Source organism: Solea solea, chromosome 3 (assembly GCF_958295425.1).
Source record: "Solea solea chromosome 3, fSolSol10.1, whole genome shotgun sequence".
Lineage (NCBI taxonomy): Eukaryota > Metazoa > Chordata > Actinopteri > Pleuronectiformes > Soleidae > Solea > Solea solea.
The window spans coordinates 3,422,067-3,431,482 of record NC_081136.1 but is presented as its reverse complement, the minus strand read 5'-3'; positions in this window follow the sequence as shown (position 1 = coordinate 3,431,482).

Below are 9,416 nucleotides of genomic sequence, written 5' to 3'. Positions count from 1 at the left end.
TGAACTTGTCCACTTGCTACTCCCTTTACCGAGAAGGTCAGAGAACTACGGTGGCCTGTGCAGACCAGAAAGGATGTTAACTCTTTCTCTAATCTCTCTACGTCTCTCTGCTATTTCCTATTTCTTCTTTGTTCATGCATTGGATTTTCGAGGGAGGTTTCTTAAGAGTCTTTTGGGTTAAGTATACTTATGTATACTACATCTCATTTCTGCTTAAAAAAAACCTCCTAAATGTTACAAACTGTACCTTTAAACTAGGGTAGGCTAAATATTAATAGCTTTATCGATGGAACAATTCCATAATAACTTTATAACATAATGTAAATAAGACTTCTGCACCCTCTCAAGACTCTGTGTCCAGCTTTTGTCAGTATCTAAGATCTTGGAGACGAGACTCAACAGTTCTGACAAGTTTAAAGAACGAGGAAAAAGAAAAAAACGAATGCCAAAACTTCTTAATCTGACTAATACTCACATCATTTGGCATTTTCCCCACAAGTTAAGTCAGCCTTTCGATCTCCGGAAATTCTTTGATGATTCTTGAGCCGGTCATTAGCCGTAGGTGGGGATTAACGGATTTGTCCGTTTGCGAGGGCGTTCTCCTCCACAACAAAACAACAACACGATCAGTCTGTCCGACTCCACCTGTCGGGTTGATGTGTGTTTTAATATTACAATCAACAATCTTCCGGACTTCTTGCAGATGTATAATCTCTTTTTCCTGACTTTAGTCATCTCTTTTTTATTTATCTTCACTTATCTAAACTCACTCCCGATTCCGTTTGATAATCTGCCACGATTTCTAATCCACGTCTCAGTATATTAGAGCTTATTTAGCCATAATTTGCAGGTGCATGTCCGTGCCAATGAATGTACAAAGTTTGTTATGGATTGCGTTTGTGCATAAAGTTGTCATGTTTGGAGAATTAGAGCTTCTGTTGGAAGACACATTACCCAGCCACTTTGTTAGGTACAGCTAGGTGATCACCTTTTCACCCTGCTGCCTTAAATTAAAGCTATATGACAGATATTCTTTACAATATTAAGGTTTTTACAATAAAAAAAATTTCTCAGAGGGTTTATTTATAATGTAAAACAGTCAAATTTCATTAAAAGTTCAAATTTAGTCGGACTGAGACAATAATTCGGTGTTCTTAATATCAAGTAAACATATTGGTCCAAATAAATTGAGCTAGTCTTAGTCGGACTAACATACCTGGATAATGCGATTCATAGTCCGATTACTCCTGCATGTATACACTTAGACTGAGATCTAATTTGTATCACGATCAACATGTATAGCGCCACCTACGGAGGAGGAGTCACACATGTGCACGGCCAATAAATCGATTTACTTACTCTGCAAATTGTCCGATTGCCCGTCTTAGTCAGACTATCGGCCTTAGCTTGATTAAACATTGTCGAGTGTTTGTCAAGATAGTTCAGCTCTTACGTCGCCCGGAGATGTCAGGTTGGCGTACGACTGAAAACACAAAGAAGCGCTAAATGAAAACTTCTCAAAAAACTCAAATGTCCAGCAGGTTAACAGCATAAAGACTTGTTGTCCCCGTGCGCCCCTGTGCTGCTGCTGTATACACACAAACGCTCCCTCAGTCAGGTCTGACCGTTCATGTAGACCAAAAGACTAAAAATGTCTGAATGTCAGCGTTCGAACTCCACACAGCAGCAGATTTGATTAAAATAATATCGGCGTGTTCATCCGAGTCACCTTCAGTTATCGCAAGTGTCATCTACTGACACAGATCGAGCTTGAACTCTTATTGCTGCTGTGGCCGCAGACATAAGAAAAGACTTTCCTTGACTTGTGCTTTGATTTTAAATGTTTAAATGTGCAGCACTCTCAGATCAATAAGCCAGAATCTCTGTGTGATAAGGACAATTTTTTGTCCATCACAGCAGGTTGTTAGGCAACACATCACCTGTCCAGTGTTATGTAACCGCCGTGGTGCGGCGTGTTGCAGCCTTGGCTTTCATTAATAACCGCACTTGATGTCTGTGCCGCTCTTTCTCCTTCAATAACCTTGGGAAAACAATAAAAAAAAAACATAATAAAAAAACTGCTGGAGAAGATGAAGAGAGTCTGGCAGGAGGTTTGGAGAAAAGGTCACCCGGTGGTCCCTGGGGGGGGTCCACACTTTTTCGTCTTTGCCGCAGATTTTCACTCACATGTACCTCAGGATTCTAATAAAGTCGCCGAGGCTTTGTGGAGTTTATCGGGTGTTAGCTGTTCCCCGTTATTATCTCATGAGATTGATTTCCAGCAACTCGGGAGCGGCACTGGAAAAAAGTGGCCCCCGATCTAAACCCCGAAGTCTTATATCTTAACAAAATGAGGACTTGAACCCATAAAGTTCAACAGGCCTCTGACATTTTAGCATCGTCTACAGCTTCTTACAGTATATTCTATGGAAGCCCATTTCCGCCAGGAAAAAAAAGAAGGTAAAGCTTAGCCTCGATAATAACAATATCCTCAAAGTAAGACATAATTATGAGATAAAAAGTCAAAATGATGAGCTGAAATGTCATAATTATGAAATAAAGTCATAAATATGAGATTAAAAAGTCGAAATGATGAGATAAAAAGTCGAAATGATGAGATAAAAAGTCATAATTATGAGATAAAAGTTGAAGTTATGAGAAGAAAAGTTGAAATGATGAGATAAAAAGTCATAATTATGTGATAAAAAGGAGGCAGATTTATTCCCAGTCATAAGATCATTCGTATAGACTAACAGAGCCATTAAGAACCCAGAGTAAATCTCTGATCTCACTTTTTCCTCCACAGGATCAGAGTTTGTCAAGTTGGTCCACACCTCGCAATATCCACAATATCACCACCACCACCGCTGAGAGAGATTAAAATGCTGTCTTTTGTTTGCTCTATTGTGTTTAATTATAGCTCTGTGAGTGTGGGGAGAGAGAGAGAGAGAGAGAGAGAGGGGGAGAGAGTCTCTATGGTCCAGCTGGGTAGCGATCGAACATCCAGGTAACCATGACAACACCTAAACCAGAGGCCGGCTCACTGAATTGTGAATGTGTGTCGGAGTAATATCTGCAGACAGTAAAAAAAAGAAAAGAAAGAAAGAGTGGAAATAATTGCATACGTGTGTGTGTGCGTGTGTGTCTTCCCCCAAGTATGTATGAGTCACACACACACACTGGTTTCCATCACTTCAGAGGACACTGCATTGACTTACATTCATCTCCTGGATGACCTTAACCATAATAATTACTACTGGCCTAATCCTAACCCTGACCCCTGACCTTAAAACATGTCTCCACCTTAAACTATATATATATGTATATATATATATATATATATATACACAGTATGTATATGCGTGTATAAAGGCTTGTTTAAATAAAAGATTTGAATTATTACTTCTCGTTAAAACACAATGTTATTTCCCCTTCTTTATATATAAACCACACAAGTGTTACATTAAAAACAGGCAGCATATATGGCATTATTATTATTATAATGTGTACGCGTGTGTGTGTGTGTGTGTGTTATAGAGTCCCAGGTTCCAGGAGATCATTTTAAAATTGAATCACTGTGGAGGAGATATTAAAATAATAATTGAATGCCATGAATTATACAGTAACATTTGTTATTTTCATCACCTGGAGAGAAAGCGTTGTTAAAGTTAAATATGAAACTGAGAACATTGTCTTGATAATCTTCTAACAAATGCGCAGATGCAGCTTTTAGGAGAAAAACAGTTTGTTTTTGGGTTTGTTTTTTTTTGTTTTTTTTTTACGTTATTTTCTTTTTCCAAACACATAGAATAGTCGTAAGAACAAAGCTCACAGCTGGTGTTTTAACCCTGAAACAATCAAAGTGAAAAACACTCGAGTCGCCAACGCTAAGTTCAGCCGAGCCTGGAAACGATCGCCACTGCTGGGCATTTAATCAGAGTTGTGATTGCAGAGAGCGCATTGATTATCATGATTACAGAGTCCTGAGGTGCGACTTTCTATTTCAAAAATTCAAAAAAAGTGTCTCTGCGAGAAAATGTAATGTTCCCTGCTGTATTCAGTGTGTAATTATTATTATTACTGATTTTATTCATAATTAAATTGAGAGATGAATACAAAAAATGGATAAATAATTCACAGGCCAGTGTAGAAACCGAAACTCCGACCCTTTTTACCGTCAGTGGGTCAGAAAGTATTAGATCCATATTGAGGACCTGGATTTTCGACTTATTTTTTAACATACCTGACGTCTTAACTCTGTTCACATCTAAAAATTGAAAATTACACACTAACTTTGTATTTGAAAAGCACTTTTAATGTCCCTACCACTCACATCGATTTGATTACAGGCTCTTTTAGACAGCAGCCTTCCAAAAGTGCCTTTTAGCTTTTGTAGCAGCGCTGTAACAGGAGGAATAACAATAATAGTAATAAAATTATTATTTCTTTTTTAAAAAAAAAGGGGGACCTTGCCTTGTCCAGTAATGAGTGTGATTGGAGTCATGTATCCAGATGACCCTGGTGGTCCAGGCTCCACCGTTAATGTGAATTAATTGTGACTGCAATGAGCAGCTTCTGGTTAAGATAATGACTTCACCTGAGGGTTCCTGAGTGGCAGCGAGGCAGAGGTAATTGTTCTGAACATCCCAGTGAGGCGTGTGTGGAAGTGTAAGAGTGTGTGGAAGTGGAAGTGTGTGTAAGTGGAAGTGTGTGCTCGCCAGTGACAGGGAGGCGGTAAAGATTGGCCGCTCATTATTTCATTTTGTTTCCATCATGGACGCAGGTTTCATTTAAATGTATACACATTTCACACATACAAACGCACAGTTTAAAATGTATCACTCTTACACATAATTGACAATATTACACATTTCAAACACACACTAATAATAAACATTTTTACACATATTATGGTTTAAGCTACAGTACACGGCGCGTTGACAGTTTGAAGAACGGCACCAAAAGGCAAACGGTAATTACTCACCGTTAACTTTAGAGCTATTATTCAACGGAATTATAGGATTAAGACAACGGGACACGGCGAGGTGTCCTGAATAATCTGTTTTTTAATTAAATTTAGTGACACTGAGTTCAGAATTTAAGTAAATAATATGTATATATAAGGAAAATAACATAAAAAGCATCACACTGGGGGTGAAATTAATGCAGAATACTAGTGCAGAAAGGCACAGTTGCTTCATTGTTAATAAACAATGAATAAAACAGGGGAAAAAAGGGAGTCGGACAAAAGAGACGTCGTGCTTTTGTCACAGCGTGGACTATCGGTGCAGCGACCTGCAGTTACGAGCGATTACATGCATGCTACGTGCTGCGTAACAGCCATTATTCATATGAAGCATGAGCAGCAGCAGCATGAGCAGCAGCAGTGTGGCAGAGTGAAAGACGCCTGACCATAGATGTGATCGCAGACCCGGCAGTTAACCTTTAATTAAACGGCGTTAGGAGAAACCTGCGATTTAATCAGAGCAGCACGGGGGAGGAGAAGAGGAAGAAGAAAGAAATGAAAGAGACGTTGTCTCGTCTTCTCACGCAGAGGGGATATTAAACGTCTCTCATTGTCTCTTGCAGTGAACTTGTGTGGGACGGACACGAGCTGAAGTGCTCTGTGTGATGCCTCAAACAGACCATAAGGACGTTTAAAAGATGCTTAAAAGAGAGAAACGTTTAAAAAACTATTGTGTTAGTCTGACTAATATTTTTTTTGATATTTTCTTTGCAATTTGTGTATTTGGATTTTTGTGGTTCATGTTTGTTTGCGACAATATCATATGGTGACTTAAATATCGTGATAATCTCGAATGGTGGCGTCTCCGGCGAAACCCACCCCTATAAAAGAGGGTGAATTCAAAGGGTGCTTTGCTTTATTGTGTAAACCTGTTCTAAATAGATGTATAACCTGTAAGAACAAGGGATAATAAAGTGGAAACAGATCTCCGTGTTTCCTGTTTAGAAGCAGGGTTTCACTATTTACGACAGGACAGTGAACGCATCACACAGGCTGTTGAATAGGGGTGGGAGTCGCGTGGTACCTCACGATGCGACACACGGTCCACAATACCAATAATATCACGATACAACAATTCTGTGATAGTCGATATATTGCGAGACAATCATACAGCGCTTCATGACGATATCTGTCCAACTGAGTTTTAATAAGCAACGCTTTAAGGTTTAAAATACATGCACAGCTTCATAAGATGTACCTTCCAGTATAATCAGTATATTATGATCTTCCACTGTTTGCTGAAATCCAAGCGTTGCCGACTTCAACCTCAACAAGACAATGTGAGACTGTGTTTTTAGGAGTCAACCATGGCGGCAGCAAAGGTGTCGGCGAAGTGTTTGGCGAACAAACGGATCCTCCGTCTCTCGCACAACAACACGACGACACAAACTCGCTCAAACTCCCAAGATTAAAACCCCCGTGTCACCTTTAATTGTGTTTTTTTTTTTTTTATAGTGATTTACTTTTGTGGACGACCACAGCAGACTGACTCTCTGGCCCCAAGATGTGCTGATGCATTCAGATCCCTAATGATGCTCTCACTTTCTCCAAAATAATCAATTACGGCTGTAATCGCAGTGTTGTCGCCGCTGCAGGGTGTGTTATGGTGTTTTGGGCAGCGGCGCAGCGGTGCTGGAAGTCGCCCACGTTCCCGCTCATGAATGTTAATTATCAAATCATTTCTCACTCGCCGTGTCCCTGACTGTCAGCTGATGAGGCGGACTCAAATCAGGCCTGTCGCCATAACAATCCTCCACCGCCGACATGTCATAATAACAACATCACGACACGGAAGGTTAGAAACACATTTCTTGTCTAATTTGAGTCAAAGTCGGACAGCTTAACGCCCGAAAACCTCTCCTAACAAGACATTATTTAATCGGCGTCACCCTTGGTCTCCCAGAAAAGAATATTGGTATTTTATTTTTCCAGTAAACGCTGGGAAATGTCACATTTGTACATTCTGTACAGATGAATTTCATGGGTGCTCAGTAGCCTGGGGGACACTGAGCATCTGCTCTGGTCAGGACCGGAGCAATAATACGGAAAATAAGTCAAACTTTCTGGGGGAAAAAAAACAACTGTGGGCAAAATTATCTTAAATAATATCACAATATTCCATCATCATATTTTAACCCAACGATGCCTTAACTAGGTGCTTTTTTATGCCTAAACTTAACCACACTCATAACCAGGAAATCTTCATCATCAGAGCACGATCACGTTGATGTGCACGTCTGTAGACGTGTGATTTTGACATCACACCAGTCAGAGCTTCATAGAAACGCACAATGGCGACATGTGATTCAGTCAAGAGTCTTTAAAGAAAGCAAACATTTTGTACCTTCTACCACGCAGATGAACACTTTCCCTATTTCGACTCCTTCCGTGGCCACTTGCTCACCAACCTTTACCGTGACAATTTGGCATTCTCCAAAAATACAGAGAGCGATGATACGACCTGGTTTAGTTAAGTTTTACTGACAAAATGCTCACTTTCTCTGCGGCAGCGGGAACATTTGTTGAAGATCTTGTCAGGTTTTTGTTCAGTTTAGCCTTGGGAGTGCATTTACTCGGCGCGTCTGCACAGAAGCCTTAACAATCTCAGTTTTCACACAGTTACTTTCTGACATGTATCCACCGCGTGTGCCAAAGGGAAATTTCAATCCAGTGAGATTTACAGGTATCATGAAATAAGAAAGTAATGATTTAGGCCAGTATGTAAATTGCTGGGTAGGACTTCCACAGGATTTCCAGGTGGGTATTTGGACACTTTGGAATTATGATTTTACTCTTTTTTGTCCTTGTTTTGGGTGACTGTGCAACATAGTCTATGATGTATATGACAATTCTGTCTCATGAGGACAAAAACAATCACAAAACCAACACATGAACGCGAACATTTGATGAAGGGGGAAATCTTGATTGAGTGCCAGGTGGCGTTCACGTCTCCTAAAAAACAACAACTCCTTTGAATCCTATGATGAAAAATGTAATTTGGAGTCGCCCTCCAGACAGAGACATAAGCACCGTTGATCAGACACCGCAACGTGGCGGGAAGCAATCTCTTCTGATCGTCTCCCAAAGACATTTACAGATTGGCTCAAAAAAAAATCAATATTTTCTGATGTGAGACAGTCACAACTCTTAAATAAGATGTGAACATCCATCTTCCAGAAGAAGCTTCCGAATCCATTGGTGAGGAATTTGATTCAGATTTTCTTTATCCCACAAAGGGGTGGTTGCTTTGTAACTACAGGCACGACTGGGCAACAAGTCCCAAGCAGTGATCTTATCACAACATCACAACTGGCAACTGGAGGGGCGAGGCTAGCTCATGTTGCCAAGTAAATGGCAGCATCGTTGGGTACAATCTGCCTGACACAATACGAGCGATGTGGAGAATCGGCGTTTGGACGATATCCTGTGTTCTGCTTGAGCTGCCACTTGAAAAGACAAATGTTTCTCAACTTTTTTCTGCAAAGTCAAGCAGTTTGGCAAAGCGTGATGTAGCCTCATCCATCCATTCATCGTCGACCACGTATCCAAGATCGGGTCGCGGGGGTAACAGACTTTCCTTTCCCTGGTAACATCGTCCAGCCCAGGTGCTCCCAGGCCAGTGAGGAGATATAATCTCTCCACCTAGTCCTTGGTCCTCTAGATCTCCTCCCAATTGGACATGCCAGGAACACCTCCCTAAGAAGGCGCCCTGGTGGCATCCTTACCAGGTGCCTGAACCACCTCCACTTGCACTCTAGCCCAAGTCTTTCCTGGATGGCTGAGCTTCTCACCCTCTCTCTCTAAGGGAGACCCCAGCCACCCATCGCAAGACAAGAGGTGAGGATAGGAATGAAGATCATCCTGGAGATTGAGAGCTTTGCCTTTTGACTCAGCTCCCTTTTCATCACAACAGTGTGGTAGAGCGAACACAATATTCTCCGGCCAATCTCACACTCGATGGACTTTGATGGAGCCCCATTTACAGAAAATTGGGAAGCATTTCAGTTCGAGGCTCCCCCACGTACGTGTGAATGCAGTGCTCAACCCATATTTGTACCCAAAACAACTGTGACTATGCATATACAGAAGAATATAATGTTTGATACTTTTCCCTGAAGCAACATTTCTTAAGCACCAGTTGAGGAAGTTGTTAAGTCTTTTTTTTTTGCTTTTTGTCCAACTTTAATTTCTCTTGACTGCACTTATTTTTCACAACACTGCAATGCAGACATGATTATGATGTAAATCAGCTCTGACAGGATAACTGCTAAATTGTGTCACTTCGAATCACACTCAGTGATTTAAATTTTTGTGTGTGTGTGTCTTTCCTTGTGTTGGAAAGCGTAACATAAATCCACACAGTGTGTGCAGTGATTACTTTTCTCGTGGC